Source organism: Megalobrama amblycephala, linkage group LG2 (genome assembly GCF_018812025.1).
Source record: "Megalobrama amblycephala isolate DHTTF-2021 linkage group LG2, ASM1881202v1, whole genome shotgun sequence".
NCBI lineage: Eukaryota > Metazoa > Chordata > Actinopteri > Cypriniformes > Xenocyprididae > Megalobrama > Megalobrama amblycephala.
Window position 1 is genome coordinate 20,124,507 of NC_063045.1, and position 15,039 is coordinate 20,139,545.

Below are 15,039 nucleotides of genomic sequence, written 5' to 3' on the forward strand. Positions count from 1 at the left end.
ATATTAAAATAGAAAACCATAATTTTAAATTGTAATAATATTTCACAATATTATTGTTTTTTTTTTATTTATTATGAAATAAATGCAGCCTTAATGAGCATAAGAGATTTCGTTTAAAAACATTAAAAATAGTAATGTTTCCAAACTTTTGACCCGTAGTGTATATATGTGTATGTATGTGTGTATATATATATATATATATATATATATATAGATATAATATCTGATTTTATTAAATCTAAAATACTACAAAACTGAAATGTCTCATATAATCCTATAATTATTGAACCTTTTCAAAGTGGTGATGCAGCAAGGTGGAGGCCATAAACCTGAAACTGATTTACAAATTGTTGATGAATAATAAATTATTTGTACAGTGTTTCTAATACGCTGACACAATGTGTTGTAAGGACGTTTAGCTGCTTTCCCACCCTAAAGGGAATTCCATTAAAGAGGTTCTTTGCCTTTGCCAATTAAACAGCTTTCGATGAATCAATTAGCTAGAATTTCTGTCTTTAAATGGAATGGGTGGATGTGAAGGATGTGACGTGTCACATACAACGAGTTTCTTTATTCTTTATGCTTATCTTTTAAATGTGTGAGACATGTGTGGGACATATGTGGGCGTTTGTGCATGTGTGGGTGAGCAGCATTCCAAACCATCAAAGTCACTCTGGTTCCCATTTTCACGTTCGAGAAATATTCAACAGCCTGTATCCGTCAGCCCATTCCGATTGTTGTTTACCCCCTATTCCTTTGTTGAAACGGAGGGGGAGGCATTAGGATATGCCTGTAAATGCGTAGGGCCATGGCTCATAGGTTTGTCAACAGGAAGTTGGGGATAAATGAGTACTGTGGGAATACAGAAATTACACAAGAATTTACACATCCACCTAAAGGTTATGAAGCGAAAAGACGACAAAGTACTTTGCAACAAAGTGTACTTTGCAGGTGTATTTCCTCCTACAATGTGTGTGTTGACTGTTTTCTATTTTAATATATTGTAAAATGTTTATAGTAGCATCAGTTTCAGTTACTCTAGTGGACTGATTTACAGCGTTGTTATGGATGACAGCGAATGTTAAGAAATATCTGACCAGTGGATGCTGTGATTAACCAATGAGAATCAAGTATTCCAGAGTCACGTAGGCTAATGAGAAGTTAATACCGAACCACTCTGCCAATAGACCCTTTTCACATTTCCGGGTTTCTCAGAAGCGGAAGTCGTCATAGTTGGGTAAACTTTTGTAGCGGTGAATGAGAGACTTCATTAAATATATTTTTTTGTGTTTCCATTTGCACAAATAGCAAAAGAAGAACATTTCAAACCGTTCAAACCAGTGTTTTCCTAGCTTTCAAAAAGAGGGGGAAAAAAGATTGCAATTGATAACTGCAGTCAGGAGAGAAAGATGTAATTTTTGCTGTCACTTCCATAGTTGCTGTATTAGAAACACCCTCGCAGCAGCGTTAACTATTTTTTTAATTTTTTTGTAATTTGATGCAATGTTAATATATAATACTGTTATAAATGTACATACATTTAAAAAAAAAAAATATATATATATATATATATATAAAAAACACAACATTAAAGATCTAGCAGTATATTTAACCGTGGGCATAGGGTACTTTTTATCCATATGTGCACCAAACCCATCTGGTGGGTTTGCTGCCAAAAAGTTAGTTTCATCTGACCATAGAAGCAGGTCCAATTTGATGTTCCAAATTGGATGTTCATTTGATGTTGTGATTTAGACACACGTCCTCTTCCAGGCAGATTTGTAACATCTTGATTGGAACTTCTTGCCCTGATGGTGGAAATGGGGATTTAGCTATTTTCTTACAGCCACTTTCTATTTTGTGTAGCTCAACAATCTTTTGCTGCACATCAGAACTATATTCTTTGGTTTTACTCATTGTGATGAATGATTAAAGGATTAGTTCACTTCTGAATGAAAATTTTCTGATAATTTACTCACTTCCATGTCATCCAAGATGTCCATGTCCTTCTTTCTTCAGTCGAAAATAAATTAAGGTTTTTGATGAAAACATTCCAGGATTATTTTCCTTATAATGGACTTCAATGGACTCCACTGTTGAAGGTCAAAATTATAGTTTCAGTGCAGCTTCAAAGGACTTTAAACGATACCAGACGAGGAATAAGGGTCTTATCTAGGGAAACGATTGGTCATTTTCTAAAACATTCAAATGTATATGCTTTATAAACACAAATGATCGCCTTGCGAGTGCTTCCGTCTTCCATATTCTTCAAAAAGCTTACACTGTATGTCCTACGCCTTACCTATTCAACTTACCAATTTATGTTCTATTCAGTGGTGGAAACAAGCTTAGCTTTCTTATTTAAAGTGGTTAATCTGCAGCTAATCATGAGTTCACTGATGCAGGTATTTTAGATATATAATCACAATATTACATCTTTTGTTCCAGGCCTTAGTAGGCATATTCCATTTGTACAGTCTTTCATAAGTAGCCACCTGCTGAGCTTGACCACATTATAAATGAAAAGCACTCCTTTATGGAAGCCAAGAATAAGCACAACAGAATTGGTCCAACATGTCAGCAGAGCAAATCAAGTGTGTATTGCCTGTTATTAATCCTCATTTCATTCCATATTCTACAAAACATATGATGAATTAAGACGAAATGAAATTACAGGGGTATCTTTGTTAGCCTCATGTTCTGCAAGGTTTATTTGTTCTCCGCAAACCCTTGTTATCCACCACCCACTCAGCAACCCACACTCAAACACGCATTCTCCCATGTACTCTCGAAGTCCTGCAGGCTTAATCCTGGGTTGGCTCGGATTAGCAACTTCCCACGTTAGGCTCATTTAATCAGAACACAGCCTCTATAGAGAAGCAATGCACGGGGGCTGTGTGGCACACTGACATTTCACCTGTATCCGCTGTACGGCCGGTTGCGGTAATCTAATCATTTATATGGAAGGTTATTCTGGCCCTCTGATTCCATCTGTGACGTAGGTCAGTCATCCCGCATCCAATCAGACTTTAAAAATAGAAGCATACACTTCACAGGAATGCCATTATTTCCCATCTCTCTCTAAGCTGCAGTCCCCACGACTGACTGTTCTTGCTAATGTGCCTTATTGCTTACTTCCTTATTTCCCTGTGCTGTTCGAGTTCACCACAGAGAGTTCAATTGTGTCCGTCCGGTAAAGCATTTACATGTGGGCCAATGAGCTTGTTTACTTTTACAGCTTCCTACATAGTGGCAGAAGGAATCAGCTTATGACCTCTATGAAGTGTTCTTGGAAAAAGCTGGATTAATTTAAGACTAAAACATTGCTGGTTTCCTAGACAAGTTAATCCTGTTTCCGAACTAGATTGCTCTCTCAGTAGAGATTGTAATCTGAAAATGCTGTTTATGTTGCTTAATTAGTGACTTCAGAAGTCAACAGCAATATTAAAAGTGTTTTATAATTATTTAGGTTAAGCTACTTAAGAGTTAATCAGGTTCATTATTAAAACAAGATAGATATTGTTTTAAAAAGTATAATAATCTAAAACTAGTGCTTATGTACTGGAAAAGTAGAAGTTTCAACATTCTATACTACTTCATTTCAAAGGAAAAGTGTCATTTGTTCATGCAAATTAATTCTTCTGTGTACCTTTCAGTTCCTTATTAGTTGATATTCGAACAGCTGCAAAGATATTATGAAGCAACAATTTTTACTGAATAGAATTACATTGTACTTGGCATTAAAATTAAATACACAAACAACTATGCCACAAATAATGAAAAAGTGCAATTTATCAATTTGCATTTAGTAATTATATCCAAGGAAGTTTATATACAATGCCTGGAGAAAGCTATCCGTTTGCATTCACAGTCATCTCAATGGCAGTTACTCGGCTGGTGTGGAACCCCGTATGCAATGTGAAATCATGAGCACTTGTTTCAGCAAGCCATGTGACTACTCACTCTAGAACTGCAGCAAAATGATGTGGCCACAGTGCTAATTGGTAATGAATGAGCTGTACAATCCTTAACTGTTTATTGGCGATTATCTTTGTGATGTCAAAAGCAGCATTTCCACTGAATCACGGAACAAACTGTTAAAGTGTGTAACATAACTCTAAAGACCCCGGTATACTTCAAACGAAATCGAAGAACGAACTGATGTGACGTCATTTCGAACAAAATCAGGCCAAAACGAAGTTCGTTTTGTGTTCTTTTTTGGAAGTTCGAAACGGCTTGCCAAACTTTTCCTGAAAGTTCGCTTCTTCAGCTGCAAAACACCTTCGTATTACCATTGGTCAGTGACGATAACATAATAGGAGGTGTGCGCTGAGGCTCCGCCTTCATTCGCGTGGACCGCGTCTTTGTAGTGATGGGAAGTTCGGATCATTTTACTGACTCGGACTTTTGAGTCTCGTTCAACAAAATGAACGAATCTTTTTTCGAGTCATTTAGTTCATTTTAGCAAAATGTAATTAAAATGTTACGTGTTACTTCCCCAACACATCTACCACTTATGCAAACGTTGATCCCACTACAAACAGTACAAAACTACAATGCTATAAGATTCAGAAATGATTAATTCATTACCTGGGTCTTCAGTTTATGACAAGCTGATTAAGCTCACCTCACCTCTTGTCTGACAAGTCTTCGGGTTTAAGTCATTCCTTAATGACGTGACAGGCAGTCCCATGCTAAACCAATGCAGTCGGAAAGGGAACTGATTAGTTCATTTCATGAGTCTTTCGGGTTTTTGAGTCGTTCCTTAAACACGTGACAGACCCATACACTAAGCCAATGCATTCTGAGCCGGAAAGAGAATTGATTAGTTCTCTTCATGAGTCTTTCGGGTTTTGAGTCGTTCCTTAATCACGTGACATACCCATACGCTATTTCTGACATTTCTGTCACTGTTTTTGTTACTGTTTCTTGAGGATCTGTGGTGTGTTATTATAAATAAATAAAGCCCTGTTATAAATAAAATATTGATTAATTTATCTTTTTGACTGTCTATCTGTAAATAAACACTAGGCTATATAATAATATAATAATCCAAGCCTACAATACAAAGTATTTATAGCCTAGTTTGTTCATTTTTACTCCAATTTTGAGTTTGCTGTTATAATAATTGCTTTTCCTAGGCAGACTTGACATATTGGTCTAATATAAGAAGATTGCTCAAAAAGGACATAATGACAAATTAAAAGCAAATAACATTTTGAATTTGAATTATTAATGTTAGTTTAAAACATCAAGGTTATGATAACTTCAGCTTTAACAGTTGTAACACAAACTCAAACAAAACTGGAGAGTTAACGTTATTTACTAATAAATATAATGTGATTAAGGAACGACTCAAAACCCGAAAGACTCATGAAATGAACTAATCAATTGAATCATCAGGCGAACTACTTCTAGCAGTAGCCTACAGAACCTGTAGAATATTGCACATGCGCGACTGAACGAATCACCCCCCGAGACGACTCGTTTTTCCCGAGTCACATTAAAGATTCGTTCAAAATGAACGAATCGTTCAAGAACGACACATCACTACGTCTTTGACTCATTTCAGTTTGAGCTCGTCGAGGTAAGAGCTCCGCGGGTGAAAACATGAACACACTGGATAGCCGCTTTATAGTACAAAATGAAGTTGTGCTTCTGATAAAATGAGGCACTAACACTGTTTTTCATGTTTGATACTTTAAAGCTGCTTGATTTTGAGCAATCTATTGAATAAAGTGCTTTATGAAGACGTGACTTTACTGGAGTGCTAATTTGCAGAGCTCGTGCTAACATTCCCATGCTGTTATGATCAGACGCTTTTTTATGCTTTCTATAAAAAATACTTGCTGTTTTCTAATTTTGGTTGTGTTTATTTTGTTACTGAGAAGAAAGTGCACGGCACATATTTACATATTCATCTAACCGTCGATCTCAGCAGTGTGGGCGGCCTCAGATGTTCGATTACAGTATATTGCTGGTCACGCATTTCGAACTTCATTTTACTCCTAAACGAAGAACGAAAAAGAACTTCGTTTTAAGTATACCGGGGCCTTAAGTGAATGAAAACATCCTGTGCAGTTTTAAATCTGAAAGTACACCGTATATAAAGTTATTGTCTCTCAAATGTAAGAGTCGACTGTATCAATTAAACAAGTCCTTGTAAAACGAATCCTAAGCCATTTCGTTGTGACATCAAGACGAAACATTAGCATATTGCCCGCCCACTTATTGCGTGCAGACACCAGGGAAAACTTCAAACACTGCCAATACGTGAAGAATCAGTGGTTAAAGTTTATTTTTACAACAATACCACAGTAGTATAGCCCAAACCTTGTGCTGTGTTCCCGTCATTTTACTGATGACTGCTTCTTTAACCTAAATGCGTTCAACAAGGGATTCACAGACTGGTTGTTATTGAAGGATGGGTCAGTACCCAGTTTATTTGGACCAGCTTCTTCCTCCTCCGATTTACAAGCTGTAGTATGATTAATAATTGTTGCTGTTATGTTCTCCGTAGCATGCACAATATGTATTTAGTTGTGTGTGTTGTGTACACTCCGCGCAGCTTGTAGGTCTCCGCCTAACCAGCTAACAGCAATATGTATTCGCTCGCAATTGTCTAGAAATGTGTCAAATGTTTGTCGTTGTTATTACTTGGAGTTATGATAAAGCATAGAGAAATACGTTGGTGTTCAAATGCAGTGCTTTATCAATACGTTTCTGCATTGGGCAAACACATATACACTATATTGCCAAAAGTTTTGGGACGCCTGCCTTTACGTGCACATGAACTTTAATGACATCTCATTCTTAATCCGTAGGGTTTAATATGGAGTTGACCACCCTTTGCAGCTATAAAAACTTCAACTCTTCTGGGAAGGCTTTCCCCAAGGTTTAGGAATGTGTTTATGGGATTTTTTTTATCATTCTTCTAGAAGCGCATTTGTAAGGTCAGGCAGTGATATTGGTGAGAAGGCTTGGCTCACAGTCTCCGCTCTAATTCATCCCAAAGGTGTTCTCTCGGGTTGAGGTCAGGACTCTGTGCAGGCCACTCAAGTTCCTCCACACCAAACTCGCTAATCCATGTCTTTATGGACCTTGTTTTGTGCACTGGTGCACAGTCATGTTGGAACAGGAAGGGGCCATCCTCAAACTGTTCCCACAATATTGGGAGCATGAAATTGTCCAAATTGTCTTGGTATGCTGAAGCATTAAGAGTTCCTTTCACTGGAACTAAGGGGCCAAGCCCAACCCCCTGAAAAACAACCCCACACCATAATCCCCCCTCCACCAAACTTTACACTTGGCACAATGCAGTCAGGCAAGTACCGTTCTCCTGGCAACCGCCAAACTCAGACTAGTCCATCGGATTGCCAGACAGAGACGCGTGATTCGTCACTCCAGAGAACACGTCTCCACTGCTCTAGAGTCCAGTGGCGGTGTGCTTTACACCACTGCATCTGAGGCTTGGTGATGTAAGGCTTGGATGCAGCTGCTCGGCCATGGAAACCCATTCCATGAAACTCTCTACGCACTGTTCTTGAGCTAATCTGAAGTCCACACAAAGTTTGGAGGTCTGTAGCTATTGACTCTACAGAAAGTTGGCGATTTCGCTGACCCCGCTCTGTGATTTTACGTGGCCTACCACTTTGTGGCTGAGTTGCTGTTGTTCCCAATTGCTTCCACTTTGTTATAATACCACTAACAGTTGACCGTGGAATATTTAGTAGTGAGGAAATTTCACAAATGGACTTATTGCACAGGTGGCAACCTATCACGGTACCATGCTTGAATTCACTGAGCTCCTGAGAGCGACCCATTCTTTCACAAATGTTTGTAGAAGCAATCTGCATGCCTAGGTGCTTGATTTTATACAGCTCAGCTGTGGCCATGGAAGTGATTGGAACACCTGAATTCAATGATTTAGAGGGGCGTCCCAATAATTTTGGCAATATAGTGTACCATGACTGTTTGGGTGTTTACCACCGAGCTGTGGGCTAGGTTCGCTAACATAAACACAAAACAACATATTTCCTCTCTGAGTCTTTACTTTTAGAACAGAGTGGCACACCATCATTATTATAATACAATGTAAGTGATGCAAGTACTGTATACTGTACTCCTGTATACAACTGACTGGGTTATTTGACCTATCACCACAGATTAACATCAAGCAAAGGAGGGGTTTGGAAAAAATGAACAGTTGAGGGAATCGTTTGGGAGTCGTTGAGCAAATAAGGTAAAAATAAATGCATATTATAAGACATTCAAAGTGTTTTTTTTGGCCTTGCATGCATATAAACCTGTTGTAGGGGACTCCCAAAACAAAAATAGGAACCTTTCAAATACCATAATAGGGGCACTTTAACCTCTAAATACCTTTTAATTAATAACTCTTCATGCTAAGAGGCTGACCAAGAGACCAACACAATCCATTTTTAGTCAGGTTGGTGTATAACAGATCAGAATATCTGCAGCGGTTCTAGCTGCCTACCAGTTCATTTGTCAAAGAGGCCTATTTTTGTACTCTTATTAACCTATCTGGCACCAAGCACAAGGATGTGTTTACATGCAATGCTATGTTAATGTTATGCTAATGTTTCTGAAAACTTATTTGCCTTACTAAAGGTACATCGCTTGTTGGATGGGTTACAAGTGCAGTGAGTCAACACACTGAAGGTTCATTAGACGTTTTGTACACTGATATTGCACACTGTTCATGAGGTGTTCTTACTTAAATGCCTTGCTGCAAAACCACACCAGCAACCTTCTACTTATTACATGTAGTGGTTTCCAATAATCTGAGGCCTTGTGAATTCTAAGAGGTGATCTATTTGGGGGATTGTCCTGGATTGAACCCAGTATTTTTTTTTTTGCCCATGTAATACTTAATCAGCATTCTGTAACCACTGTGATAATATGCATGCCACATAACACCGTGGCTAAACAGTTAAGACGTGTCGACCAGTCAGTAATAAGTTATGTAGTAAATCATGTCCATTTGTCACAAGGAGTCTTTTTGCTTCAAGTCGCCCTAAAGCTGAAGCATTAGAAAGCTTTTACTAGCTTGAGTCAGTACGGAAAATGTGAAAGCTAGCTTTAGCATGCACATTAACTTTCTGGAATGATGACGAGTCGGGAGTTCCTGGGAGCACTGCCTCAGAGGGATCATCATAGCATAACTTGGCGAAAGGGCAACAAGGTGGTAAACATATAAGGTCACTGTCAAGCATTCATTTTGGCATATAAGTCCAGGGTATTAATTTGGATACTGCAAAACTGCTGTCATCATTACTTCTCGTCATCGTGTCCACCATAAATGTAAGTGACCAATTGGCATCGTTTTTCCATCTAGCGCCTACAGTCAGTGCATTCCTGACCTCGCCTAACAGCCCAACCTTCCCCGCCCCACCACCTGCTAATACCGGGCCAGCTGACAGAATTAGATCAATGGCTGGGCTCATGGTTATGTTTGGTCTGCTGTTTGCCAGCACTGGAAAGCGTCATACATTTGCATGGGGGTGTGGGGCCTTGCACCAAATCCAGGACTTGTCCAAAACAGAACAAGCATGTAAATGGCGCTTGGATAGTGCTGAATGGAAACTAGCTTGATGGCATATTTTCCTAGTGCTTCAGCTCAAAGACATGTGATTAAGAAACCAGCACGAGTCACTCACGTTGGGTAGGGGACAGGAGGATAAATTTGAATCTACATTACTTTGTAAAATTATGAAAATAAATTAGGTAAAATTATTAATGCAAATGAACAATTCATGTCCCATAACCTGTACGTAAATTCCATAAGGGATGTTCCAATACCATGGAAACAATTCAATCTTGAAAACCCCCCAAGAGCAAAGCATATTTTTGCAAAATATACATTTAGCGCAGCTGCTACTACAGGCAATGCAACTAGCTAAACCAAAGTTTTTGAGAGTCGGTGGCGCAGAAGTAAGGGTGTGTTCCTACAGGGTGCATTCTTGTGAGCAAGACAGAGCACAAGAGAACTGATCACAATGAAGGAGTCTCAAATAGTTGCTCTATTTTTGTTAATTGATTGTAAAGAGTTTACTGGGAGAGTTGCCATTAAGTCTTTGTTATCAAAAACTATTTTTTTTCTTATTTTGTGTGCAAACTCACTCAATGTTCTTACCAAACAAGAGGTTCTACTTTGAGAGTAGAGATGCATGCACAGACGTGCGAGTTTTTTCTTTTTCTTTTTCTTTTTTTTTTTTAGTTAAACAGTAGGTCTATGTGACAACTGGGTTTTCCCCAATTGGTTTTCCATGCAGTGCTGCAGGGTTGATTCCACAGTGTAATGCATTCTAAGGGGCAATGTTTTGCATTGGGAAAGGGGAAAATCAGAGCTTTTTTCCAGCTGGACACCTTACGTGGGAAAAAGTGATGGGGGTGGAGAAGGAAAGTGATTCTTGATTGGTAACTTTAAGACTAGACACTTCTAGGTTGACATGGAGTCATATGCTGGAGACCGAACAGGAAGTCTTTGGATTCTGGCAAGTTTATGGTGAAGGTTTCTTGAGTTGTCAGTCATTTCTTGATGTCTTTACAGAGAAAATGAGTGCATCTCTATTTATCTGGCCATATAAATCTTTTAAACCTTTACAGTATGTCATACGAGTACGTGTTATGAGCAATCAAACATGGTCTTACTGAAACTGTGCTGTAGAGTTATTGTGCAGGGTTTTACTCTACAAGAGACCCCTGTGCCCACGCCTCACCCTCGCTTTCCCAGTCAACTGATTTAACAACCTCACCCTTCTGGAATGTGACACTTTGCTCGGTGGAACGCAAGACCACCACAAACGTCACTGTTAGCCTGAGGGAGATACAAAGAAAGTTAGCATGTCCGTTCCTTTACTTGCATTCAATAAAAAAGTATGTTCTTCCTACCTCTCTGCCATGGTTTGTGGAGGACTGCATATTTGTCTTGACCAAGTAGGTCAATAATACCTGGTGAAAGTCAGCCGTTAGCATTTCCAGTCATCTCCTCCCTTTAGCTTGCAAAGGATCCCCGGAAGTAAAAGTCTAATATCTTTGGAAAGATACTGTACTATTTACGATCTAGTTACTACATCTACTAGCAGGGACTAACTTGTAAATGATAAACAGTCAAAACATATATATATATATATATATATATATATATATATATATATATATATATAGTTGATTACTTGAGGTGTCAATCAGGATTTTTTTTATCACTAGAACAAAGCTGACAAAGTTCAACCACAAGGTTTTGAGGTGTGTTGTGGATTTGCAGGTTTCTCTAGAATGCTTGCTCTATTTTCTATTTGTAGACACCATTGCAAGTGTGGGCGAGAGTGACAAAAAAGGATGTGGTGTAGGGTCTACATCGAGAAACAGCCCTAAAAGATTGACCTAAGACCGGATGCTTTTCTCAGAACTCCAGCCGTAGTCAATTCCAGTAATTGCAGAACTGGTCGCAGATCTGCGCTGGTCCGTATGTCTGCGTAGGCGGGAGCGTCAGGCCTCCGCGCCCACTCCCAGCCTGCGTGCAGTATCTCACAGCCACCTGAGAGTCTGAAGCCCTGCAGACTGCAAGCAAAACCAGGTCAGAGCTTTAAGCTGCACTTTTACAGTTGTCTGTCCTCCTGCAGACATCTCAAGCATGACTAAGCCAGTGGCTCCCAACCCTGGTCCTGAAGTATCTGCATATTTTTGATGTCTCTCTTTTTTGACAAACCCATTTAAGGTTAGAGTCTTTACTAACACTGGGAGCTGGGGGTACTCCAGGACCAGGGTTGGGAACCACTGGGGACAGGGATAGCTGCAGGTCGGAGTAATGAGCATGCCGAAAGGTGAATCGCTACAACAGAAACTAACCCCTAACCCTACCCCACAACCTGACAGACAGCTTTAGTGACCAATGATAAAGACCTTTCTCCACGTCTATTACACCAACCTGCAGATACCCACACTTGAATCACTGACCTAAGCAAAACCCCTCCAACAAAGGTGTCCAGTTCTTCTCAGAGAGGGCAATTCCTGCAGAGTTTAGCTCAGGGGTGTCCAATCTTGCTCCTGTCGTGTTTAGCGAACACACCTGAGCTAATCAAGGTCTTCAGGATCACTCAAAATTCAGGCAGATGAGTTGGAGCTAAACTCTGCAAAAAGTTTGACCTCTAGGAACAACTTGCTGTGTACCAATTCGCATACTATCCATACTAAAAATTAGAATTAGTGTGTCCCAATTCGTAGAATGTTGAAATAAGTATTGCAAAGCTGGTTTTGATTTGATTAGAACTACAAACACAGTGTTAAAAACTACAAACATGGCAGATGTGCAAGTCTGACTGTCAAGTAGAAAGGTTTAGAAAAAGGGGTTTGAGTGATTAATAATCATTATCTAACCTGATGAAAAGATATTTATTCAATGTTATCCATTATATTTAATCTGCAATTGTGAACTTTTGTAAAGACACATGCAGCAATGGTTTAGCTAGACTCCTAATTAAACACACCTGAACCATCTAATCAAGGTCTTCAGGATGACTAGAACTTGTGGGCAGCTGCATTGAAACAGATTGGAGCTAAACTGTGAGAATGAATTCAGAATTGGGCACTTTTGTCCTATCCAACTTATTTTGCAATGTGGAAGCTATTTTCTGTGAATGTGTTATTTCATTAGCCGCTATAGGTAAATAACTAGAATAAGTACAGTAAAGAGAAGAACTATGTGTGTTATAAATCAGTGTGCTTATGGTAACAATAATTAAAATGATTTCAAAAATGGCAGTTTGCAATTTCAAGCAGCATAGAGGACAGTTTTTGCTCTACTAAAATTACTGGAAGCAGATGACATCGGGAAGCCTTGCACATTGCACAATGGCCACGCCCACTTTTACCTTAAAATGTGGACAATGAAGGTGGCTTTTTTCTTTGGACATTGCTAGATCTGTTTATACCAATTTGGTATACCATTTCTTCAAAATGTGCAGTTGGGACATCTTGTTCCTAAAGTGGTATATATTCATACAGAGGTTTATAAAGTTATGTAAAGTTTTGCTAGGGCAGAATTTCTGACCTAAAATGGTCCCTTCTTGGGACTGCAGAATGGTAATTAAGACTATCCTGTAGAGGAAGTTTAAGAATAGAGGCTATACTCACATTTGAGATGTAGGAACGAAAGATGGCAACAAGGGAAACATTGTGTGACATGAATAGAACCTTGTGGCCTCTTAAACTGTAAGTAATCTTAAAGGTACCATAGAATTTAAAATTGAATTTACATTGGCACAGTTGAATAACAAGAGTTCAGTACATGGAAATGACATACAGTGAGTCTCAAACACCATTGTTTCCTCCTCCTTATGTAAATCTCATTTGTTTAAAAGACCTCTGAAGAACAGGCGAATCTCAACATAACACCGACTGTTACGTAACAGTCAGGATCATTAATATGTACGCCCCCAATATTTGCATATACCAGCTCATGTTCAAGGCATTAGACAAGGGCAGCCAGTATTAACGTCTGGATCTGTGCACAGCTGAATCATCAGACTAGGTAAGCAAGCAAGAACAATAGCGAAAAATGGCAGATGGAGCAATAATAACTGACATGATCCATGATATCATGATATTTTTAGTGATATTTGTAAATTGTCTTTCTAAATGTTTCGTTAGCATGTTGCTAATGTACTGTTAAATGTGGTTAAAGTTACCATCGTTTATTACTATATTCACAGAGACAAGAGCCGTCATTATTTACATTTTTAAACACTTGCAGTCTGTATAATGCATAAACACATCTTCATTCTTTATAAATCTCTCTAACAGTGTGTAATGTTAGCTTTAGCCATGGAGCACTATCAAACTCATTCAGAATCAAATGTAAACATCCAAATAAATACTATACTCACATGATCCGAAGCATGCATGACTAACATTTTGTAAAGATCCATTTGAGGTTTATATTAGCTGTGTGAACTTTGTTTATGCACTGTATTGTAGTCGAGAGCTATTTAAAGGGCCGCAGCCTGAATAGGCGCATATTTAATGATGCCCCAAAATAAGCAGTTAAAAAAAATAATTAAAAAAATCTATGGGGTATTTTGAGCTGAAACATTCAGGGGACACCTTAGACTTATATTACATCTTGTGAAAAAACATTCTAGGGCACCTTTAAAATCTTATATCAGTCTTTGCCACACCTTTTTTTGACACTCTCAGTCTGTGAAAAAATAAAAATGAGACTTCTGACATGACTTCATTGTCTTTTCATTCTATTTTTAAAATATTCATAAGCAGTTCATCACAAACATATAGTAAACATAAGTGTAAGTCACAATTTAGACAAACTAGTGAGCTTTTAACCCAAAAAACAACTTTTCTTAGCAAAGGACGATTACTACATTCTGTAAGTGATCTCTGCCAGTTCTGTACATGTGCTATTGGAGCAAGCTGCAGCATGTTGCCACGATAGATGTCTGACTTTCATGCATACGCATGTGGTTTAGTCTTGTAAAACTCCAGTCAGCACATGCATATAGCTCTTGAGCAGCCATGTAAAATTACCCTGTACTTACGTAAATTCAAAAATGTACCACCACCACATCCACCGACTGTAGAGTGTTTCTTCTTGCAGTGTAGACTAGCTGTATCTCTAACTCTGTTGCTGCTTGTGAGTAACTATCAGTTTTTATGAATCAAGAAAATGTATATGAAGGCAACTTGAATAGGCTGAAAATTAGGCTTGAAGAAGCACAAAAAAACAAATGCAATACAGGTAAAAAAATAATAAAAATAATAATAATAATATTATATATATATATATATATATATATATATATATATATATATATATATATATATATATATATATATTATTATTATTATTTTATTTTTTATTTTTTTAAAAAAATGCAAGATATATATATATATGCATATATATATATATATATATATATATATATATATATATATATATATATATATATATCTCTTGCACAAAAATGTGTCAATAGCTATGTTTCCATCAAAAGATGCGAACGT